The sequence below is a fragment of the Rhinoraja longicauda genome, chromosome 2 (assembly GCF_053455715.1).
Source record: "Rhinoraja longicauda isolate Sanriku21f chromosome 2, sRhiLon1.1, whole genome shotgun sequence".
NCBI lineage: Eukaryota > Metazoa > Chordata > Chondrichthyes > Rajiformes > Arhynchobatidae > Rhinoraja > Rhinoraja longicauda.
Genome location: NC_135954.1, coordinates 102,945,654 through 102,971,959, shown reverse-complemented (window position 1 = coordinate 102,971,959; position 26,306 = coordinate 102,945,654).

Sequence of the window (26,306 nt, the reverse complement as noted above, 5' to 3'; positions counted from 1 at the left end):
ACCGTCGTCCCTTTGGTGCTAATGGAAGAAGTTTCATTGAAATCGGTGTTATATTTTTAAAGTTATTCACATTTTAAAATTTAAATCTCTCCTAGGGAGGGAGGGGGTGGAGAGAGAGAGGGAGGGAGGGAGGGAAGGAGGGAGGGAGGGAAGGAGGGAGGGAGGGAGGGAGGGAGGGAGGGAGGGAGGGAGGGAGGGAGGGAGGGAGGGAGGGAGGGAGGGAGGGAGGGAGGGAGGGAGGGAGGGAGGGAGGGAGGGAGGGAGGGAGGGAGGGAGGGAGGGAGGGAGGGAGGGAGGGAGGGAGGAATGGAGGGAGGGGGTGGAGGGAGGGGGGAGGGAGGGGGAGGAGGAAAGATAAGGGGGGTTGAGGGGGATGGAGGAAGGGGAGCGGAAGGGGAGAGGGGAAGGGGGGAGGGGAGGAGGGTGGAGGGAGGGGGAGGGGGGGAGAAGGTGCTGCACCAATGCAGGAGAGGTTTGGGCCCAACGGGTCCACTTGGTCTAGTTAACTTCTACAGATGCCATCATGGTACCCGCAAAATTTAAATTTTGTTAAAATAATTTGGAAGAGTAACAACAAATGGTCATGACGATGAGCACAGAAGCAATTAGATTGTCATAATACCCTGTCTGCCTCACTATTGCCCTTCAGGGAAGAAACTCTGCCATCCATGGTTTTTCATGCAAGTCCAGCATATTTGGCTGACTCTTGAAATGGCTGAGCAAGCAACCCTGTTCTCCGCCATCTTTTCAAGGACAGTGTCCAAGTCCTGAAAAATGAACAACTGAACAAAATCACACTGAACATCCAGTTATGCGTCCTTTCTTTTTTTTACCCCTGACTGTTGAACATGCCACCGAGACGTCATGCCCACATGCAATCTTGCAGCTGAAGCATGTTGGTTAGAGTGCTTTAGATGTTGCAAAATACCCACAGCCTGGTGAATGTGGATTATTCGTCAATGATCCGAGCTGTTCCGAGACATCAAAGTGAGGCTAACAATGAATGGCCATAAGGGATAGCCAAGGTGCCGTCCCGGTTTGAAGTGTGATAAGATGTCCACCTGTTGGAATCGTGATGTCTAGGATCAGCTGGGACCACTTACTAACAATCCACATTCACCAGAAACCTAAAACATTCATTTTCATGCAAGGAGGCAGGTGTTAGATAGAGCTCTTAATGATAGTGGAGTCAGGGGGTATGGGGAGTGGGCAGGAATGGAGTACTCATTACAGAATACAGAATACAGAATACCTTTATTGTCATTCGATACCGAACGAAATTCATTTGCCAGCAGTCACAGAGCAAAAAAAAAAAGAACACAAGACACACAACCCCAACACAAACATCCATCACAGTGACTCCAAACATCCCCTCACTGTGATGGAAGGCCCCGCGGCCGAGCCGCACCGGGCGATAGAAGGCCCCGCGGCCGTACTGGGCTATGGAAGGCCCCGCGGCCGAGCCGTACTGGGCTATGGAAGGCCCCGTGGCCGAGCCGTACCGGGCGATGGAAGGCCCCGCGGCCAAGCCGTACCGGGCGATGGAAGGCCCCGCGGCCGTACTGGGCTGGGCTATGGAAGGCCCCGCGGCCGAGCCGTACTGGGCTATGGAAGGCCCCATGGCCGAGCCGTACTGGGCTATGGAAGGCCCCGCGGCCGAGCCGTACTGGGCTATGGAAGGCCCCATGGCCGAGCCGTACCGGACGATGGAAGGCCCCGCGGCCGAGCCGTACCGAGCGATGGAAGGCCCCGCGGCCGAGCCGTACCGGGCGATGGAAGGCCCCGTGGCCGAGCCGTACCGGGCGATGGTAAGTCCAACAGATTGATCACATTGATCAGTCATGATCATATTGAATGGTGGTGCTGGCTCGAAGGGCCGAATGGCCTCTTCCTGCACCTATTGTCTATTGTCTATTGTGAGGTTTTATGAAAGAATCACCAGATTCCTGGCAGTGAGAAAGAACAGGTTAGTGAGGTTCATTGCAGTTTGGGGGCTAATGCCCCCAGGATGGTAACAGTCCTGATGTTTACACAACAATTCAAGTCAGAGAGAGAAGCTAAATCTACCGACAGGAAATAATGCCTTCCTGCACGAGGAGCTGAGGGAAATAAATGCAAGTAAGAGAAATTTGTCCGGGCAATGCCAAAATAATAATGATTTGTAGAATTCAAAGGGGATCTTTGCGAGGATATTGCCAGGACTAGAGGGTCTAAGCTACAGGCAGAGGTTGAGTAGGCTGGGACTCTATTCCTTGGAGCGCAGGAGGATGAGGGGTGATCTCATAGAGGTGGAGAAGATCATAAAAACATAGAAACATAGAAAATAGGTGCAGGAGGAGGCCATTTGGCCCTTCGAGCCAGCACCGCCATTCATTGTGATCATGGCTGATGTCCACAATCAATAACCCGTGCCCAACTTTTCCCCATATCCCTTGATTCCACTAGCCCCTAGAGCTCTATCTAACTCTCTCTTAAATCCATCCAGTGATTTGGCCTCCACTACCCTCTGTGGCAGAGAATTCCACAAATTCACAACTCTCTGGGTGAAAAAGTTCCTTCTCACCTCAGTTTTAAATGGCCTCCCCTTAAATCTAAGACTGTGGCCCCTGGTTCTGGACTCGTCCAACATTGGGAACATTTTTCCTGCATCTAGCTTGTCCAGTCCTTTTATAATTTTATATGTTTCTACAAGATCCCCTCTCACCCTTCTAAACTCCAGTGAATACAAGCCTAGTCTTTTCAATCTTTCCTCATATGAAAGTCCCGCCATCCCAGGGATCAATCTCGTGAACTGATGCTGCACTGCCTCAATTACAAGGATGTCCTTCCTCAAATTAGGAGACCAAAACTGTACACAATACTCCAGGTGTGGTCTTACCAGGGCCCTACACAATTGCAGAAGAACCTCTTTACTCCTATACTGAAATCCTCAACCTCTTTACTCCTATACTGAAATCCTCTCTCGTCTCATCATGAGAGGAATAGATCGGGTAGATGCACAGAGTCTCTTGCCCAGAGTAGGGGAATCAAGGACCAGAGGACATAGGTCTAAGGTGAAGGGGGAAAGATTTAATAGGAATCTAAGGGGTAACTTTTCCACACAAAGGGTGGTGGGTGTATGAAACGAGCTGCCAGAGGAGGTAGTTGAGGCTGGGACTATCTCAACGTTTAAGAAGCAGTTAGACAGGTACATGGATAGGACGGGTTTGCAGGGATATGGACCAAACGATATGGGACTAGTGTAGCTGGGACATGTTGGACAGTGTGGGCAAATTGGACTGAATGGCCTGTTTCCACACTGTATTACTCTATGACTCTATGACTCTATAACTCTATATGCATCTAAAATTAAATACTTGGTCTGGGGAGAGAGGAGTTGGAGTGGCAGGATTGTGCTTGTACAAATCTGAGAAGGAATTGATGGGCCAATGGACCTCCACCCATAGTTTTACCATTCTGTTACTTCGGACTTCAGGCTTTAGAGATACAGTGCAGACACAGGCCCTTCAGCCCATCAAGTCCTTGCTGACCTGCGATCATCCCATGCACGAGCAGTATGCTACACAGTAGGGAACACATTTTCTTTTTCCTGAAGCCAACTAATCTACAAACCTGTACGTCTTTGGTGTGTGTGAGGAAACAGGAGCACCCGGAGAAAACCCACGCAGTCAAAGGGAGAATGTACAGTCTTTTTTGTGTTTTCTTTTGCGTTTGAGGCAAGCAGGAATTATGTAACGCCCTCCAGGCGCTGTAGCCAGTGCAATGTGCTGTTGTCGAGGGCCGTGAGGTCTACTCCTCCACCAGGGGGACGGAGGACAGCGCAGTCGTATATGCCGTGCTGCGCTGTTTGCTGGTCTGCTCCACACACGCAGGCTGCTGATGGACGCAACCCCCAACGATGCGTGTTGGCGTTGAAGCGGTCGACCCCTGTGCGGAGCCGGTTCAGGGCGACCCACTCTTTGCGGGGCATGTCCGAGCCGGGAGGGGCTGTGGTGTTCGGTGCGACAGTGAATTGAGGGGGTCACAATGTCTGTTCCCAGCTGGTTCTCCATGCTCCTAGTATGTTGAAACCGGAGCCACAGAGGGTCGCTGCATGACGGGAGAAAGGGCGACGAGATGACAGGCGTTGAGGTCCCAGTTGCTGTGAATCCTGGGCGAGGTGGTGCAAAGGATGTTTGGCGTCCGATGGGGCCTTGCACACCAGCCTATGAGTGAAGAACTCCCTGCGAAGCTTGGCGGGTGCGATACCTGCGTGCACCAGCAGGAGATCCTTCGGAGTAGGGCGTAGGCAGCCAGTGATGATCTGGATGTACAGTAGATACTCCAAACAGCACCCGTAGTTAGGATTGAACTCTGGCCTCTGGCGCTGTAAGGCAGCAACTCTACTGCTGTGCCACTGTGCCGAACCCTGTGTTTCTGTGAATCTGAAAAAAAAACATTGTAATGTTGAGATTTATGGAAAGGCAGCATGAAGCAATTATGCCTAAAATGATTCTTCAGCAGAAAACGAAGTCACTGTTCACTCACCGAAGATACAGTCTTAGCTAACACCAATGGTTCAGAACCGACATTAGTTAAAAGGTCAATCACACTGAACTACATTTGTCGTTAGACTATTACACACCAACTGATCCGACACTGACCACTCTTGTACACGGGTCATGTTGACAGCGATCTCACCCTGTTGCAAATCCAACTGTCTGGTTCTGAGATGGATGGCATGCACATGAAAAAGACATCTCCCCTGTACCATATTAACACCACATGGCAAGGGTCTGGCACACAACACTTTAACCACCCATGCTTGACAAGGAGCCACGCTCCTATCTACACTCCCAAAGAAGCAATGAGCAAGCAGGCTATGCTGTCACACATATCTGTGTCCTAGTACAACCTTACCACAGGTGACTGTATTGCATTCACAGTAGATTTAAATTTTACTTTAGACTTTCGACTTTAGAGGTACATCGTTGAAACAGGCCCTTCAGCCCACCGAGTCCGCGCCAACCAGCGTTCCCCATACACTTGCAATTTTACCGCAGCAAATTAACCTACAAACCTGTACATCTTTGAAGTGTGGGGGGGGACCGAAGCACCCGGAGAAAACCTAGGCCGTCAAACTCCCAGTCTTAACTTCAACCAACCAACAGCAGCTGACACGTGCCGCATATCACAACTGCATTGGGAAATTCTCGATGCACGCCACCTCACAAGGAGAAACTTTATCTGCTTCTCCATCAGTCCACCATGGAAGCAGATGAAGTCTCATCCTATGAAGTGACATGCAAGAACGACCTCCCAGTGCCGTCAAAATATGTATGTTTCTCTTCCGCTTCATCCTTCTTCTTCATCCTACTTCTTCATCCTTCTTCTTCATCCATCTTCTTCTTCTTCTCCTTCTCTTTCCTCTCCCTCTCCCTCTCCCTCTCCCTCTCCCTCTCCCTCTCCCTCTCCCTCTCCCTCTCCCTCTCCCTCTCCCTCTCCCTCTCCCTCTCCCTCTCCCTCTCCCTCTCCCTCTCCCTCTCCCTCTCCCTCTCCCTCTCCCTCTCCCTCTCCCTCTCCCTCTCCCTCTCCCTCTCCCTCTCCCTCTCCCTCTCCCTCTCCCTCTCCCTCTCCCTCTCCCTCTCCCTCTCCCTCTCCCTCTCCCTCTCCCTCTCCCTCTCCTTTTTCTTCTAAGTCATATCAAGTTGTGTTTATTGTCATATGCACAAGCATGGTGAGGTGCAGGTACAATGAAAATCTTGCTTGCAGCAGCATCAAAACATACACACACACACAAAACATATATTATACATAAATTACACACAAATTCTGCAAGATATTAAAAGACAGAAAGGACTGTGCAGAAGAAACAAGTAGGGCAGCACCGGAGACAATAGACAATAGACAATAGACAATAGGTGCAGGAGGAGGCCATTCAGCCCTTCGAGCCAGCACCGCCATTCAATGTGATCATGGCTGACCATTCACAATCAGTACCCCGTTTCTGCCTTCTCCCCATATCCCCTGACTCTGCTATCTTTAAGAGCTCTATCTAGCTCTCTCTTGAAAGACCCGGGTTCAATCCTGACTACGGGTGTTGTCTGTATGTTCTCCCTGTGACCGCGTGGGTTTTCTCCGGGTGCTCCGGTTTCCTCCCACATTCCAAAGACGTGCAGGTTTGTAGGCTGATTGGCTTCTGTAAATTGACCCTAGTTTGTAGTTTGTAGGATAGAACTAGTGTATGGGTGACCGCAGGCCTGCATGGACTCGATGGGCCAAAGGGCCTGTTTCCACTATCTCTAAACTGAGCTAAATGGAACAAAACTAATAAAAAGACATTAGTGCAAAAGACAGTTGGAAAACTAAGCAAGTCTACGGTGGCGCGAGAGGTGGTCTGCAGTGTTCCATTGTTGAGGTAGGATTAGGGTCGGGCTGGCCGTTTCGAGAACTTGAGAGTCTTGGAACACGGCTGTTCCTTAACTTCGTATTGTGGGGCTTGAAGCTTCTGTACCTCCTGCCCAATGGTAGCAGTGAGACGAGGGCAAGGCATGATGGGATACATGAGGGGATACATGATGATTGATACCCCATTCCTGAGGCAGCACTTCATGTAATGCTTTCACTGCGGCATCCTCTAGAACTTCATAGACTTTACAGAGACTCTCTTGGCAAGTCCTAAACAATGAACAAGGAACACCACCCTGCAGGTTAAAGAGGGGGGAGCGGTAAGAGAGGTAATATTATCTCAGGAATGACTAGGTTAACATATGATGAGCATTTGTCGGCACTGGGCCTGTACTCGCTAGAGTTTAGAAGGATGAGGGGGGGACCTCATTGAAATGTACCAAATAGTAAAAGGCTTGGATAGAGTGGATGTGGAGAGGATGTTTCCACTAGTGGGAGAGTCTACGACTAGAGGCCATTGCCTCAGAATTAAAGGACGTTATTTTAGGAAGGAGATGAGGAGGAATTTATTTCGACAGAGAGTGGGAAATCTGTGGAATTATTTGCCACAGAAAGCCAAGTTCGTAGATATATTTAAGGCAGAGATAGATAGATTCTTGATTAGTACGGGCGTCAAGTGTTATGGGGAGCGGGCAGGAGAATGGGGTTAGGAGGGCGAGATAGATCAGCCATGATTGAATGGCGGAGTAGATTGATGGGCAGAATGGCCTAATTCTGCTCCTGTCACTTATGACCTTATGACCTTATGATCTTATGAACATAGTCGATCAGCTTCTTCCAGTCCTTCCCTGTCGATGTTGGAGCATGCTCACTGCCCTCAGGAACTATTGGTGTTATCATCTGAAAGCATCTCCAACAGCTGCCAACAGTTGGGGCACTTGTTTCTTCAAGGAATGGCAGCTGCAAGAAATGTCACCGCAACTTTTCCGCAATGTCCCTGAAACAGTGCAGCATCACACGAGGAAATGCAACGCTGCTTTCGAAACTGCGCAGTTAAATATTACAACTTTGTGATGTTTGATGGACTGTGTAGGGGTGGGAGGACCCGTTGCTCCTCCCGTGCAGCAGGTGGCGCTGCACAGGACAAAGGGAGATGTTTTGTACATAGTTATCTTGGCTGTACACAGTGTGTGAGTGTGCAGTCAGATTGTGGGGTGGCAGCCATTTTAGTTGTCTTGCTGCCAGCATTGAGTTAATGTAATAAAGACCTCTGTTGTAGCTTGAAGACTTGCAAAGTTTCATACAGACATAGAACAAGAACACAAAAAAACTTCTTGACAGCAGTACTGGGGGAGTGATGCAATGACATTGTAACACTGGAAAGATGGAGGGGGAGGAGATGAATTTCCAGACCAAAAGACTTTTATTCTGAAACGTAAATGCCCAGTATGTCTGTCTCACAGGGATTAATTTAGATCACACAGAGAGTTGCTCTTTGATCTATCTTCCCATTGTTTTGACAGTTTGAGGTTTGTACCTTTCCATGCTGTGTTGTGCTGTGGTTTAGGAAGTTATGTTTTATTGGGCAAGTGGAAAGGGTTTGTTCCCATGCATAAGACTGCCCGTGGAGTTAATAGTGTGATAATGGATTTTATAATGTTAAGATTGTTCTGTATTTATATGGCTCTTTAAGCATTTATGTTGATGTTTTGTTAACAGGGGCAAAGAGTTTAATCGATTTTAAATGTGCTTTGGATGAGATTAAAGGAAGTATTTCAAGCTCTGTAAGTGGGGAATGTCTTTGAATTTAAAGTGCATGGAAATGAGTGCTGCCTAACTGACCAGAACAAGCAGAAAATGAGATCTGCCTAATTTACGGGACGTTTTATTGTGAAGGAAAAGATTTTACAAAGCAATTCAAATTAAATTAATTCAGCAGAAGTAATATTTTGGCTTTCAGTTGCAATGATGAAGTGTTGACTATCGCCCTTGCTGAAGAACATTACCACTTGTAACATTATCATTTGTCGGTGCCCTATGCTCCCAAGAGGAGCTAAGGGCTTAAGAAGAAGAAGAAGAAGGATCCATTAGGAATTGTGGGAAATTAGGAGCCATTTTACATTTTAGACGAGGCCTGCAATTTCTAGATGGGCCAAGCACCTATGGGGCCGGAAGTGGACTCAGGAGTAAACTGAAGATGGACACAAAATCTGGAGTAACTCAGCGGGACAGGCAGCATCTCTGGAGAGAAGGAATGGGTGACGTTTCAGGACAAGACCCTTCTTTGGTTTAAACCAGCATTCTGCAGTTCCTTCCTGCACAGGAGTAAACTGTACGCATTCACCAATCACATAAGTTAGAACTAATCACATTGGCAACTACTTGTCCAAAAATAACATGGCACATCAACCTATTCCTACGCCAAATTTTGTGTGACTGTATAAATTTTTCTTTGGATCTCTTGTAGCAGGGCATATGTCCAAATCACAGCATACAACTAATAGCTTTGGTTTACTTATCTTTATGCATGGAATTAATGTGACATTGGTGGCAAGGGTATGAAGTTGGCTACGAACTGAGCAACAGAGGGTCACGGGAAATGATTATTTTTTTAAACAGGAGGAAGATGCTTGGTTGTGTAGCCTAGGATTGGTATCAGGGCAATTGCTTTAATTGATTTGCATTAATGCAAGCCACAATTTCTAAATTGGCAGCTTATATTAAAAAACGCGACAAAATTGTTGATGATGAAGAACATAGAACATAAAAAAGTGCAGAAGATAGACACAAAAATCTGGGGTAACTCAGCGGGCAGGCAGCATCTCTGGAGAGAAGGAATGGGCGATGTTTCGGGTCGAGACCGTTTAAACCAGCATTGGCCGTTCCTTCCTCCATAGAAAAAAAGTACAGCAGAGGAACTGGCCTTTTGGCCCACAATGTATGTGCCAATATAATGACAGGATAAGCTAATCTCATCTTCCTGCATGTGATCTATATCCCGCCATTCCCTGCATATACATGTGCCTATCTAAACGCTACTTAACAACACTTCAGTATCTGTCTCTGGCAGCTTGTTTCATACACCGACCATCCTCTGTGTAAAAAACGTGCCCTGTACATCTTCTTTAAACTTTGCCCCTCTTACCTTAAAAACTCTGCCCTCTAGTCTTTGACGTTTCCATCCCGGGGAAAAATATACTTCTGCCTATCTGCCCCATGTAATCATAAATGACAGCAGGATACAGGCTAACATGGTAGACAATCATGTGGCAGACAAAGTTTAATGCAGAAAAATGTGAGGTCTTGCATTTTGGTGGGAAGAATGGCAAGATTGTCCTAAAATGGTCCCAAAGCAGAAAAGCCCAAGGATATGGATGCACAACTCTTTAAATGTGACAGGGCCAATTGAGAAAGTAGTTAATAATACCTATATTGGCTTTTTCAATGGATGCATGGAATATAAAAGCAATAAAGTTAGGGTCAATATATTGAACTCAATTGGAGTACTGTATTCATTTCTGGTCAGTACATTTATAGGAAGGATGAATAGGCTTTGGAAAAGCTCCAGGAGAGATTTATTGAAATGGGAAGGGGAACCTGCAGATGGTGGAAGCTTGCAGCACAAAGGAATCTACGAGAGTCGCCGCCTCAAAAAGGCAGACGGTATCATCAGAGACCCACACCACCCTGGCCATGCCCTCATTTCACTCCCGTCATCAGGAACAAGGTCGTTTTTTTTTAGATTTAGAGATACAGCGCGGAAACAGACCCTTCGGCCCACCAAGTCCGCGCCGCCCAGCCATCCCCGCACATTAACACCATCCTACACACACTAGGGACAATTTAAAAAAAAACATTTACCCAGTCAATTAACCTACAAACCTGTACGTCTTTGGAGTGTGGGAGGAAACCGAAGATCTCGGAGAAACCCCACGCAGGTCAGGGGGAGAACGTACAAACTCCGTACAGACGGCGCCCGTCGTCAGGATCGAACCTGAGTCTCCGGCGCTGCATTCGCTGTAAGGCAGCAACTCTACCGCTGCGCCACCGTGCCGTTCAGGAGCCTGAAAACTGTAACGTCCAATTTCAGGAGCAGCTTCTTCCCTACAACCATGAGGCTTGTAAGTACTGCAACCTCCAAATAGACTCTGAACAAGATAGAGTTGGGCGCATTATTTTTTTGACTTTGCACTAATATTGTTCGTTTATTTGTCTATTTGTTTTATATATACTGAACTCTTTTTTTTTTGTCGTTTATCATGGGGTTTTTACGGAGTGCCATGCTTACATAGTTTGTTTCCCTTTCCCCTGACTAGTCTGAAGAAGGGTCTCGACCCGCAACGTCACCCATTCCTTCTCTCCAGAGATGCTGCCTGTCCTGTTGAGTTACCCCAGCGTTTTGAGTCTATCTTCGGTTCAAACCAGCACCTTCGGTTCCCCCGACACATGTTTCCATATTCTGTTGTGCTGCCGCAAGTAAGAATTTCATTGTTCCGTTTCGGGACATATAGGGGAAAAAACGCTGTTGACTCTTGACTCTTGGTGTTCCTAAGCTCCTGCTGTCCTTGTCTATCTCAGTGGAAGAGGTTGCGAGTGTGGAGGGTGCTGTCAGGGTGCTCTGAGTGGGTTGATTTAGTGGTACACACCATACACCAAGCGTGACCAAATAAATACTTCAGGCGGAGATTGGGGTGCCAATTAAGTGGCCCACTTCGTCCTGAACAGTGTCAATTTTCCTGAGCATTATTGAGGTTGCACTGGCCATTATTTCATCATATCATTCCCACTGCAAGAGAGCGGGGGGGAAAAAAAAGGAAACGCAATTGGGAAACTCTGCCAAAATGTTGTCAGATGTTCAATAAATCAACTGCATGAGATCAGGTTCTTAAAGATTATGTTCGGGTAACAGAAAGCACTGTTTCCTTGCAGTCCGTCACTCAAATTGGTAAGAATATGACATTTGTGGTGCACGCGCCGATTCAGTAACGCTGAGAGGAAGCGAAAAAGACGAGGAGTTCAAACATCCCTCCGAAATTGTATCTTAGATCATTGGAGTGGCTCTTCTCTGGTGCACTGGCGCCCAAGCCAAATTTACATTTAGATTGTAACTAAATGCACAACATTTACTGCCATACCCTCATCAATCACCTTTGTCATTTTTCCCAATAAACTCCATCAAATTTGTCGGATCCTTGCCTGCACAAAGTGACTATCCTTAATGTTGATCAACGCACAGCACAGGAACAGGTGCTTCGGCCCGTAATATCTAAGCCTAACATGATGCCAAGTTAAATTCATCTCCTCTGCCCGCCTCCTCTTCGATGCTTTCCCGGATGTGAATAGATCCTGTATCTAGGGATCTTCCTCAATAACATCACCGCCACTGATATAAGGCACAACAGCCTGTAATCTCAAGGCTTGTCCATGTTGCCCTTCTGAGACAAAGGAACTATATTGACTATTCTGCAGTCTTTTGCCACCTTGCCCTTGGCTAAAAAGAATGCAAAGATCGCTTTCAAGGACCCAGCAGTCTTTTTCCTTGTTTCCCTCAGTATCCTGGGATAGATACCAACAGGCCCCAGGAGCACAATTCAAGACACTCAACACCTCATCCTTATTGATAGTGGCAAGCCTTTAGATGGGGCAGACGTAGCTTAGATGGGGGTGCATGGATGAGTTGGGATGAAGGGCCAGTTTCGGTGCTTATGGATCTGTGACTCTATAACCCCCTACCTAATCTCTCCATCCATATCCTTCACCTTGGTGTCTCACGATGCAACCTAGTCATCGAGGACCCCACCAACTTCCTCTGACTCCAAACATAAATCCCCTCCTTTATGGGCACACACTTTTCCCAAGCTACCCGATATATTTTGTATATTTTCTTGTCTTTGTGCACAATATCAATAGACAATAGACAATAGACAATAGGTGCAGGAGTAGGCCATTCAGCCCTTCGAGCCAGCACCGCCATTCAATGCGATCATGGCTGATCACTCTCAATCAGTACCCCGTTCCTGCCTTCTCCCCATACCCCCCTCACTCCGCTATCCTTAAGAGCTCTATCCAGCTCTCTCTTGAAAGCATCCAACGAACTGGCCTCCCCTGCCTTCTGAGGCAGAGAATTCCACACCTTCACCACTCTCTGACTGAAAAAGTTCTTCCTCATCTCCGTTCTAAATGGCCTACCCCTTATTCTTAAACTGTGGCCTGGCCCTATATTGAATTGAATTGAATTGAAGTGAATTGAAAACTTTATTGTCACAATACTTTATTGGCACATGTCGCAGGAAACATGTTCCCAATGTTGGGGGAGTCCAGAACCAGGGGCCAAAGTCTTAGAATAAAGGGGAGGCCATTTAAAACTGTGGTAAGAAGGAACTTTTTCACCCAGAGAGTTGTGAATTTGTGGAATTCTCTGCCGCAGAGGGCAGTGGAGCCCAACTCGCTGGATGGATTTAAGAGAGAGTTAGATAGAGCTCTGGGGGCTAGTGGCATCAAGGGATATGGGGAGAAGGCGGGCACGGGTTACTGATTGTGGATGATCAGCCATGATCATATTGAATGGCGGTGTTGGCTCGAAGGGCTGAATGGCCTCCTCCTGCATCTATTTTCTATGTTTCTATGTGACGTCACAGAGAAACTCTTTGCTTGCACACCCAAGGTATGCAAATAGCCACCACATAAAGGGCACTGACAAAGTTACAAAGTATCCCGTGCCAGGATCCCCCCCCCCCCCCCGCCCTTGTTATCCCTCTTCCATATAACATGTTACCTCACAGTCAACACCAATGGACATTATGCTGCTGCAAAATATAGCATAAGTTTTGCAAGATGCAGACATTCTTTGCAACTGGAGTGAACACAATGAGCCCAAACTCAGGGACAAGCAGTGGACAGATCTTTAGGACTGCATTCTAATGGAAGGGAGGGCGCTAATCTTGTTCCAATGTATATATTTTGAATCACAATGATAATTTCATTCTCGGATATTTTTTCACCGTGGTAGCCACGATGGCGCAGCGGTAGAGTTGCTGCCTTACAGAGCTTGCAGCAACGGAGATCCGGGTTCCTTCCCGACTACGGGTGCTGTATGTACGGAGTTTGTACGCTCTCCCCGTGACCGCGTGGGTTTTCTCCGAGATCTTCCGTTTCCTCCCACGCTCCACAAAGACGTACAGGTCTGTAGGTTCATTGGTTTGAGTGTACGTGCAAATGGTCCCCAGCGTGTGTAGGATAGCGTTAATGGGTGGGCATCACTGGTCGGTGGGGACTCGGTGGACCGAAGGGCCCTGTTTCTGCGCTCTATCTCTGAACTAAACTAAACTAAACCACCAATAAAAATCTTACTTTGAAAAGCAGACAAATGCAGATCTGCAAATATATAGGAATATGAATATTTATAAGCTGTGGTGGTGAGCTAATTGCCGGTGGTCCCTCTGGACCTGATTCAATGAATGATGCAGTGCGAGTCCTGACACTATTCCATATCAGACAGGATTGCACTGAGGGAGGGTCATGGGGGAGCACCTCGAATGGATTGATTTGGTCTGTTTCCTTCACAAATTTCTGAGCAGAGTTTTTATTTTATCTTCGGTTTCATTTTAATGCTTCTCCTGTGTATTCAGTTTGCAGGATGTACACCTTTATTACCATTTAAATTCCCTATGTTTTCTCTCACTTAAGTAGTCGTACCTGCAATATGAATCATTACTATTCAATTTGTTTTGGCAGTCTTATCATGCTCCCTTTAATTTAATAGTCTTTCATGTGAGATGGCTATATTTATTTCCATTTCAATTTCCTTTCTTCATTCAATCGAGGTAGCAGATCCATTTGTAGATTAATTTAACCCCCCCCCCCCCCTCCCCCTCTGCCAATCTATTAATCTGCTAATTATTTGGTCATTTTGTATGATTATTCAATGTCATCGCCCTTGGATGCAGCTTAAAGTTTGATTTCTAACATGCTTTATTCCATTTCTCAGAGCACACAGCACAATTCAGTATTCCTTTGGATTGTCCCTTTTCCTCAGTTAGCTGTGATAAACTGGTGATATTAGCTGGAGCGCATTAGTATGATGTGACGTTCAGACAATAGACAATAGGTGCAGGAGTAGGTCATTCGGCCCTTCGAGCCAGCACCGCCATTCACCGTGATCATGGCTGACCATCCACAATCAGTACCCCGTTCCTGCCTTCTCCCTATATCCCCTGACCCCGCTATCAGTAAGAGCTCTATCTAACGCTCTCTTGAATGCGTCCAGTGAATTGGCCTCCACTGCCTTCTGAGGCAGAGAATTCCACAGATTTACAACTCTCTGAGTGAAAAAGTTTTTCCTCATCTCTGTTCTAAATGGCCAACCCATATTCTTAAACTGTGGCCCCTGGTTCGGGACTCCCCCCAACATCGGGAACATGTTTCCTGCCTCTAGCGTGTCCAATCCCTTAATAATCTTATATGTTCAACAAGATCCCCTCTCATCCTTCTAAATTCCAGAGTATTTGCTTCCAATGCAAATCTAGGATTTGACTAATAGATACCAAATTTCAACTCCTGAACCATATAATACTAAGATTTAGATTTAGCTAGATTTAGCTCTTAGGACTAATGGAATCAAGGGATATGCTCAGTCTGTTTTGGCCTACACAATTTCTTGGTTGCCTAACATTTTAACTCCCTATTCCATTCCCACACTAACTTTTCTGTCCTGGGCCTACTCCACTGTCAAAATGAGGCTAGATAGAGCTCTTAAGGATAGCGGAGTCAGGGAGTATGTGGAGAAGGCAGGAACGGGGTACTGATTGAGAATGATCTGCCATGGTCACATTGAATGGCGGTGCTGGCTCGAAGGGCCAAATGGCCTCCCTCCTACACCTATTGTCTATTGTCTATTGAGGCCACACACAAATTAGAGGAACAACACCTCATATTTCGCTTGGGCAGCGGTATGAATATTGATTTCTCGAACTTCAAGTAACTCCGGCATTCTCTCCCCTCCCTCTCTCGCTCTCTCTCCACCCCCACCCTAGTCTTCCTACCACTATTCGCATAGTGTATCCCTCTTGTTATCTCTCCTGTTATACCTTCCCCAGCCAACAATGGGCCATTATGGTCTCCACCCTTTCTGAGGTCATCTGTTGCTGGCCCTGATTTGTACTTGACTTTTTTTGCCTCCAATTTATTCCTCCCCCCAATCGCCCAATCCCCCTCTCGCCCACCTCTATCTTCAGTCTGAAGAAGGGTTCCGACCCGAAGCGTCACCAATTTATTTTTCTGCAGAGTCGTGTGAGCCGCTGTGTTACTCCAGCACTTTGTGTCCATTTTTGCTAGCTCGTGTTACATGAAAGTCTCAGTTAACTCTGATTCTCTTACCTCGGATGCTTCCTGACCTGCCGATTATCTCTAGTATTTTCTGCTTCTGTTTAAAATTTCCAATATCTGCAGGTACTTTGATGGTCGATGAAGTTGTCGGATTTTGAAGCAAATTAACCTGGAATGACTTAATAATTTATTGTACACGTGTTGTGCTGTGGTGTTTAATGTGCCCGTGAAGCTGCGGCAAGGGAGAGTTTCATTCTTCCAGTCCCAGTGCGAATGATAATTAAACACTCTTGACTCTTGAGACAGCATTGGACATACTTTGTGAGGTGCTCCAATAAACTAGACGATGGAAACAGAATGTGTGATTTTTTAATTTATTTTTTTAGAGATACAGCGCGGAAACAGGCCCTTCGGCCCACTGAGTCCGCGCCGCCCAGCGATCCCCACACATTAACACTATCCTACACATACTAGGGACAATTTTTTACATTTGCCCAGCCAATTAACCTACAAACCTGTACGTCTTTGGAGTGTGGGAGGAAACCGAAGATCTCGGAGAAACCCCACGCAGGTCACGGGGAGAACGTACAAACTCCGTACAGACGGCGCCCGTAGTCAGGATCGAACCTGAGTCTCCGGCGCTACATTCGCTGTAAGGCAGCAACTCTACCGCTGCGCCACCGTGCCGCACTATGAAATTGATACACTTGGGAAAGGACCTGCAATCAGTGGCGTGTTAGTGATGTGGAAGGTTATATACAGACTGGACCACAGTGACATGATGTGGCTGCCAAAGGTGTTTCCATACCAGTGAACCATTGTACCATCCATGACACGTTCTTCTCAGATGACTATTGTACCTTCTCCTGATCCACCTGCTGCCTTTGGCAACTCCGACATTCAGCTGCCACAGCTGTGCAGCGGTAGACACATCTGAAGTCTCTGAGACCCGCACTGCAATGGAGGCATTCTTCTGGAATGGTGCCATTCTCTTTGGAGAAGCAGCGTGGAAATAGGCCCTTCAGCCCACCGAGACCGCGCCGACCAGCGATCACCCGCCCACTAGTCCTATCCTACACACCAGGGCCAATTTACAGAAGCCATTTAACATTTGGCTCAACATGCACGTCTTTGGAGTGTGGGAGGAAACCAGAGCACCCGGAGAAAACCCACGCGGTCACAGGGAGAACGTGCAAACTCCGCACGACGGCACCCGTAGGCAGGATCGAAACCGGGTCTCTGTCGCGGTAAGGCGGCAACTCTACCGCCGTACCACTGTGCTGCTCTATCTGAAGCATGCCTCTAGTGTGTACAAGAGTGTATAAGAGTACATGTGCACATTGTGTACAAGAGAGGCTGAAGGGATCTCTTTATGGCACTGCGTAGGAAGGAAATACCTTGAGGAGATTTCGCAGTGGAGCAGATGAGATGTGTAGGAAGAAGGGTCTCGACTCGAAACGTCAGCTATTCCTTCTCTCCAGAGATGCTGTCTGGCCCGTGGAGTTACTCCAGCTTTTTGTGTCTGCCTTTATAGCCATGCACAGCTCTTGGTTCAATTCTCATTGCTGCCCACATGATTCATTTGATAAATAGGGTAGCGATTAGCAAAATATCAAAGCTATTGTTTGGCAAACTGTCGACAGGGAACTCTTCCGCTATTTTTAATCACTCTGAATGATGAGTTCAAAAGGGAATCAGAAAGTGCCGGAAATAGGCCAGGCAACGTGTTGGGGAGAGAAGCAGAGTAAATGTTTTGGGTTTGGTGGCGGCGAGGCAGTTCTTTCACTGGGTGAGTATTTCAAACATCTGAGTTGGCATTTGAATGCAAACCTCGCCAGAGCAGTTGTGGACATTAAATGAATTAGATTCACAGAGTCACAGAGAGGTACGGCACAAAAACTGTCCTTCAGCCCATCAAGTCCGCGCCAACATCAAGCATCCATTAACATTGATCCCACATTCAACCCGTTCTTTTATTTTCTCCGCATTGCCATCAATCCCTCCACCCCCCCAGATTTTATCCACTCACCTACACACTAGGGGCTATTTAGATCGGCTAACTAACCTGACAACACGCACACCTTTGGTCCCGTCTTACCCGCCGCGGACCGTGAGCCACTGGCGTCGACGAGAACCGTGCCACTGAGAGCGAGGAGGGAGGCACGAGCAACCGTCTAGAGCGGGGAGGGGAAACTTGTGGGTGAGGACGAAGCCGAGAGTGAAAGGGGACCTGACGAGGGGGAGGGGGAGGGGGAGGGGGAGGGGGAGGGGGAGGGGGAGGGGGAGGGGGAGGGGGAGGTGCCGCCAAGAGCAAAGGGGGGATGCAGCAGGGGACGGTTGAGTACAAAGGGGGGCCCGGTGGGGAGGAGGGGGAGGAGGGGGAGGAGGGAAGGGGGATTTGTAACTTTGTTGGAACCAAAGTGTGGTGACACTTGTCTACTGCCCGGGTTGCATGCAAAACAAAGCCATTTCACCGTACCTGGGGACATGTGCCAACCAAGTAACATCCATTCATTCATCTTTGGGATGTGGGAGGAAACCAGAGCAGCCTGAAGAAACCGACGCAGTCACCGGGAAAACATGCAAACTCCACACAGACAGCATTGTGCCCGGGTCCCTGGCACTGAGAGGCAGTAGCTCTACCAGCTGCGCCTCCCTGCCCCCCCCCCATAGGTGATGATGACTCTGAAATTTCAATAAAAATTGTTGGTGATGATGACCTCAAGTTACTTGGTAGGTACGAAAAGACATCCAGTCCACTAATAGCCTTCAAGCAAGAAAAGCTGCCATAATTTCTCAGTCTGGCCTGCCTGCGTTTCCTGAACCATCAATTTATTCACAAAATGCTGGAGTAACTCAGCAGGACAGGCATCATCTCTGGAGAGAAGGAATGGGTGCCGTTTTGGGTCGAGACCCTTCTTCAGACTGGTTAGGGATAAGTGAAACGAGAGATATAGATGATGATGTAGAGAAATAAAGAACAATGAATGAAAGATATGCAAAACAAAGTAACCGTGATAAAGGAAACAGGCCATTGTTAGCTGTTTTTTGGGTGAAAACGAGAAGCTGGTGCGATTTGGGTGGGGGAGGGATAGAGAGAGGGGGAATGCCGGGGCTACCTGAAGTGAGAGAAATCAACTCTTCCAATTTGCATTTAGCCTTGTGGTCATTGTCGTAGGGTAAAAGAAAATTTCGGTGATCTGCTACGATTTTGACAGTCTCCGGCAGTTGCCTAAAAAATCGCCTAAGTGGGACAGGCCCTTTAAAGTGTTTAGCAACCGGGAGATCAGGAATGAAATCAGTGTCTTTGAGCTGGACCCAGGAAGAAAATCGGCCTGCGTTCGAGAGAAAATGATGTGTGGGCAAAGCCAGGAGGCAGAGACTATTAAACAAGTCAGGGCAGGAGAATGAGATCCTCAAGATGAAGGAAGAACAAAATAAAAGAGATGACATTGTACCAGTGGTATTGATTTGACACACTGTTTTGGTGTAGCCTGCTGCTGAAGTGAAACGGAGATTACTGGGGACGAGGCAGACTTTTCACATCTGAGTCCTGGCCTGAAATCAGATCCAGAGTGATGAGATGAAGCTCTCCGCTCCCTCAGCTAAGTGAAATGAATCGTCTCGCTCAGAGATGCTGTGGAGAAGGTCAGTGTATGAAGCAGAGAGGTCAATCAGTCCGGGACTGAAGTGCAGGCTGTTGAAGGGGGAATAAAAAGGAATGTTATTCCGTATTGAACGGCTTCCCCCTGACCTGCCAAGACTAGATGTGGCATTGAAAGCAGGAAAGCATTTCCTAGCGTTAAACATCTCTCATGGGGAGCCAAGAGAAATCCACGGCTTCAACAAATAAAAATGACAGAATGAATGGAAAGGCAGGAGAAAACCATTACTCAAACGATGCTGGTAAATTCTGCAGTTTTCTGCCATGTGTAAGTGGAATTTTAGTTTAGTTTCACTTAGAAATACAGCGCGGAAACAGGGCCTTCGGCCCACCGAGCCCACACTGACCAGGGATCCCCGCACATTAACACTATCCTACACACGCTAGGGACAATTTACGCACACACCAAGCCAAACCTGTACGTCTTTGGAGTGTGGGAGGAAACCGAAGGTCTCGGAGAAAACCCACGCTGGTCACGGGGAGAACGTACAAACCCCGTACAGACAGCACCCGTAGTCAGGATCGAACCCGGGTCTCCGGCACCGCAAGCGCTGTAAGGCAGCAACTCTACCGCTGCGCCAACGGGACGCTAATTGATTCCTGATGTTTTGTTGTTATTTTATTCCCTGCAACTTAACAAGACTGGCTACTCAATGGTTTCCCTTCCAAAATGCTATTTTGAACAATTACATTTCCACTGACCCTTTTTTGCCCTCAAACTGGATTGAAGATATTGTACAGAAAAGATAAATAGCTTGGTGAGCCATGCGGCTGTAATGTTTGATGTTGTGCATTGCCTTAGAAGACCAAGGGCAGAACATGGGTGACCAATTCATTGAACGCACGATGTGGGATAACACATGCAAGACCAAGTGTACTGTCCCTGAAAAAGAAAAAGATCAGTCAACGTGAAGCGAAACCTCAGGGTGTTTGACCTGAATGAAAACTGAAACATTATTCTCAACATTAAATATCTGTCATGTGGAAGGTAATTGAACAAAAGTCATACAAATTCAATAAATAAATAAGAAAGGCAATTTCAACATAATTTCAGTCCATGCAGTGGCTAAAACTGAGGCAGACCTTGGAGTGTATTTTTTATAGTCTTTCCGAATGTGAAGACAGTGACGAGACAACAATGTCCATGCAGCAATGGAGATATCTATTGGGGCGGCACGGTGGCGCAGCGGTAGAGTTGCTGCTTTACAGCGAATGCAGCGCCGGAGACTCAGGTTCGATCCTGACTACGGGTGCAGTACTGTAAGGAGTTTGTACGTTCTCCCCGTGACCTGCGTGGGTTTTCTCCGAGATCTTTGGTTTCCTCCCACACTCCAAAGACGTACAGGTATGTAGGTTAATTTGACTGGGTAAATGTAAAAATTGTCCCTAGTGTGTTTAGGATAGTGTTAATGTGCGGGGATCGCTGGGCGGCGCGGGCTTGGTGGGCCGAAAAGGCCTGTTTCCGCGCTGTATCTGAAATATGAAAAAAAAAAAAATATATATATATATCATGGCTCTGACTTTCTGTGCTATTGACAGCTTACAGCCTACAACTTTACCTCGGCATTTAGTATCCAGACTAAATTTTGTTTTTTTTAGGAACGAGGAACTGCAGATGCTGATTTATACCTAAGGTAAACACAAAGTGCTGGAGTAACTCAGTATCGGTGGGGAAAAAAGATGGTGGCGTTTTCAGGTCTGAAGAAGGGTCCCGACCTAAATCGTCTCCCATCCTTTTTCTCCAGAGATGCTGCCTGGCCCGCCGAGTTACTCCAGCACTTTGTGTCTGTCTGGATTTCTTTTTGTTCATGTTTAGGGATGAAAACCATCTTCTTGTAGCATTTAAGAGGTTTTTTGATAGATTTTAGATTTAGATTTTATTAGATTTAGAGATACAGCATAGAAACAGGCCCTTCGGCCCACCGGGTCCGCGCCGCCCAGCGATCCCCGCACATTAACACTATCCTACACACACTAGGGACAATTTTTACATTTGCCCAGCCAATTAAGCTACAAACCTGTACGTCTTTGGAGTGTGGGAAGAAACCGAAGATCTCGGAGAAAACCCACGCAGGTCACGGGGAGAACGTACAAACTCCGTACAGACGGCGCCCGTAGTCAGGATCGAACCTGAGTCTCCGGCGCTGCATTCGCTGTAAGGAAGCAACTCTACCGCTGCGCCACCGTGCGGCATAGGAGGAATATGGATCATGTGCAGGCACAGGAGATTTAGTTTAGCTTGCTATCATGTTCAGTGTGGACATTGTGGGCTAAACTGTGCTGGACTGTTCAATGTTCTATGTTCCTTTTCATCTCCCACTTGAAACATCCTCTCTTCAGGGGTTAAAAACTCAGCCAGCCAGCATTGGGAGGGAACTTTGTAAGAGCAGAAGTTCTCTGCAGACGAATTTCCTGTAAATCGGTCAATAGTTCCTACCTTTCCGAACGAAAGCCCGGTAAAATATTGACCCCCACCCTTTCCCACCTTTACAGCCACCCGCAGATGTCCCAGGCTTCCCCTTTAATGGAGCTGAGATGTCTCGTGAGGGACATCACAAAACCCAGGTTGTGAACCAGAGTCCTAGGGCAAAAAACGGGGCAAGGGGGAAATGCAGGGCTCGCCAAGCACCCGTAGTCAGGATCGAACCTGGGTCTCTGGCGTTGCAAGGCAGTAGCTCTACTCCTGCGCCACTATGCCGTCCAAGTGTGGAGTTAAAAATGGCCAGTCTTTGCAATCTGTATTCCATCTCTCTGTCATGGGCCTCCTCCAGTGCCATAGTGAGGCCCACCGGAAATTGGAGGAACAGCAACTCATATTTCGCATGGGCAGCTTGCAGCCCAGTGGTATGAACATCGACTTCTCCAACTTTAGATAGTTCCTCTGTCCCTCTCTTCCCCTCCCCTTCCCAGATCTCCCACTGTCTTCCTGTCTCCACCTATATCCTTCCTTTGTCCCGCCCCCCCTGACATCAGTCTGAAGATGGGCCTCGACCCGAAACGTCGCCCATTCCTTCTCTCCCGAGATGCTGCCTGACCTGCTGAGTTACTCCAGCATTTTGCGAATAAATACCCTCTCTCTGTGCCTCCCCCCCACTCTAGTTGTCCTGCTAGTTCCACCGTTTGCACCCATCTATCTCTTCGTACTCACCTCTTCCACAGCCAACAATGGACCATTGTGAGCCCCACCTTTCTTGTTCATCGGTTCCGGCTCTGATTTGGTCTGAACCTTTTCATACCCCTAGTTCTCCCCTCCCCCGGCCATGAGTCTGAAGAAGGATCCTGACCCAAAACATCCCAAACCTATTCCTTCTCTCCAGAGATGCTGCCTGACCCGCTGAGTTACTCCAGCAATTTGTGTCTATCTCCCTGAACTAAACCCTGCACAAGGAGCTGTGTATGAAACAGAATGAAACATCCCTCCCTGAATATGCACCTCTTATCACCATTAAACCAGAGACTCAATGGATCCAAGGTCCACTCTGTGGTGCTGGAATCCTGTTCCCAAAACATTTCCATTTATCCCCAAGGACTGATACTGAAAGCTGATTCTCTCTACAGCAGACAGTACATGGAGTCATTTACAACTTCCGACTGTTGACATTCAGAAATATTGGCAAGGAATAAGCATGCAGGTACAGCAGGCAGTGAAGTAAGCTAATGGCATATTAGCCTTCATAACGAGAGGATTTGAGCAGAGGAGCAAAGAGATCCTTCTGAGTTGTACAGGGCCCTGGTCAGACCACGCCTGGAGTATTGTGTGCAGGTTTGGTCTCCAAATTTGAGGAAGGACATTCTTGCTATTGAGGGAGTGCAGCGTAGGTTCACGAGGTTAATTCCCGGGATGGATGGACTGTCACATGATGAAAGAATGGAACGACTGGGCTTGTATTCACTGGAATTTAGAAGGATGAGAGGGGATCTTATAGAAACATATAAATTTCTTAAGGGATTGGACAGGCTAGATGCAGGAAATATGTTCCCGATGTTGGGGGAGTCCAGAACCAGGGGCCACAGTTTAGGAATAAAGGGTAGGCCATTTAGAACTGAGATGAGGAAAAACCTTTTCACCCAGAGAGTTGTGAATTTGTGGAATTCTCTGCCTCAGAAGGCAGTGGAGGCCGATTCACTGGATGCATTCAAAAGAGAGTAAAATAGAGCTTTTAGGGCTAGCGGAATCAAGGGATATGGATAGAAGGCAGGAACAGAGTACTGATTGTGGATGATCAGCCAAGATCACGTTGAATGGTGGTGCCGGTTCGAAGTCCCGAAAAGTCTACTCCTGCCCCAATTTTCTGTTTCTACGTTTCTATGAAATAAATAAGCACCTGCCGGTAAATAGTAAGCATCCCGGTGGACAGCTGATAGTGTAGGAATGCAGCTAGTTTAGTTTAGTTTTGTTTATTATTGTCACGTGCACCGAGGTACAGTGAAAATCTTTTGTAACGTGCTATCCAGTCAGCAGAAAGACAATACATGATTATAATCGAGCCATCCACAGTCAATAGACAATAGACAATAGACAATAGGTGCAGGAGGAGGCCAGTCAGCCCTTCGAGCCAGCACCACCATTCAATGTGATCATGGCTGATCATTCTCAATCAGTACCCCGTTCCTGCCTTCTCCCCATACCCCCTGACTCCGCTATCCTTAAGAGCTCTATCTAGCTCTCTCTTGAATGTATTCAGAGAATTGGCCTCAACTGCCCTCTGAGGCAGAGAATTCCACAGATTCACAACTCTCTGACTAAAAAAGTTTTTCCTCATCTCTGTTCTAAATGGCCTACCCCTTATTCTTAAACTGTGGCCCCTGGTTCTGGACTCCCCCAACATTGGGAACATGTTTCCTGCCTCTAACGTGTCCAACCCCTTAATAATCTTATACGTTTCGATAAGATCCCCTCTCATCCTTCTAAATTCCAGTGTATACAAACCTAGTCGCTCCAGTCTTTCAACATATGACAGTCCCGCCACTCTGGGAATTAACCTAGTAAACCTATGCTGCACGCCCTCAATAGCAAGAATATCCTTCCTCAAATTTGGAGACCCTCAATAGCAAGAATATCCTTCCTCAAATTTGGAAATTAGTGCAAAGTAAAGCCAGTAAAGTCTGATCAAGGATAGTCCAAAGGTAACCAAAGAGGTAGATACTGCCCATTGAGTCTATTCAATCATGGACTGTCCCTCCATCCCGCCATTCAATCATGGTTGATTTATCTTGTGCGTTAAGAAATTCAGGAAGCTTGTGTGCACCCACAACAAAATTTACTGCATAGACTCTGAAATGTACAAAAATTATATAGACATGACAACTTTCGCAGAGCATCTTTGGAGCCACCAATTGTGTCCAATCTATGATAGTCCGAGGGTCACCAAAGAGGTAGATTGTATTTCAACACTGCTCTCTGGTTGTGGTAGGGTGTTTCAGTGGCCTGATAACACCTACAAACATGGAGGGGCAAAAAAGGGCAGAATGAACAGGCAGAAACGGGAAAATACTTCCAGGCTGAAATCCAGCAATATTAAATATAGCCAATTTTGCGATAATCCCTATGTAAGGGTTAGGACTTCAATAGATGTCGCCTTTCAGGGGAATTGAGTAAAGTGTTATTGTGCAAAGCCAAACACGGTGAATCATTTTAATTATTCAAATCAGGACAAAGTCAAATTAGGACCTGGGCTCTTTGTTATTTAAACATAATTATTGATGAGAGCATAATTACATCCTGTAGGGATTCATGAGCATTGCATAGCGTGACTCTTTATACAGTATATTGCAGTTTGGTTGAAAGCTACTGCTTTTGATGAAGGATGTTCAATGAAGATACACAAAGGATATCTGTCAATAGCCATGCATTTTTCTCCTTCTACTCATGTAGGATTTCCAGTGGGTGCTCCAGTTTCTTTCCACTGTCCAAGAACAAATGGGTCGGTAGTTAGTTGGTTTAGTTTATTGTCACATGGACCGAGGTAAAGTGAAAAGCTTCTTGTTGCGTGCTAACCAGTCAACAGAAAGACAATACATGATTACAATCGAGCCATTTACAGTGTATAGATAAATGATGAGGGAATAGCGCTTAGTGCAAGGTAAAACCAGCCCGATCAAAGATAATCCAAGGGTCACCAATGAGGTAAATAGTAGTTCAGGACTGCTCTCTGATTGATTAACGGCTGCAATTTGCTGGAAGGATGCAAGTGAGTGGTAGAAGCTATGCAAGAATTAGTCATAAGATCAGAAGTGATAGGAGCAGAATTAGGCCATTCGGCTCATCAAGCCTACTCTGCCATTCAATCATGGCTGATCTATCTCTCCCTCCTAACCCCATTCTCCTGCCTTCGCCTCATAACCTCTGACACCTGTACTCATCAAGAATCTATCTATCTCTGCCTTAGAAATATCCACTGACTTGGCCTCCACAGCCTTCTGCAGCAAAGAATTCCACAGATTCACCATCCTCCGACGAAAGAATTTTCTCCTCATCCCCTTCCTAAAAGAACGTCCTTTAATTCTGAGGCTATGAACTCTAGTCCTTGACTCTCCCACTGGTGGAAACATCCTCTCCACATCCACTCTATCCAAGCCTTCCACTAGCCTGTATGTTTCAATGAGGTCCCCCCTCATTCTTCTAAACTCCAGCGAATACAGGCCCAGTACCGTGAAATGCTCATCATATGTTAACCCACTCATTCTTGGGATCATTCTTGTAAACCTCCTCTGGACCCTCTCCAGGGCCAGCACATCCTTCCCCAGATATGGTGCCCAAAATTGCTCACAATGCTCCAAATGCAGCCTGACCAGGTCCTTAGCATTACATCCCTGTTTTTGTATACAAGCTCTCTCAAAATAAATGGGAGTTTGTGGATTAGAAAATGTGATTAATGCCATTGGAGGTTTTCAGTAGTGCACCAGCATATATATTTTCTCTCTCATTTAA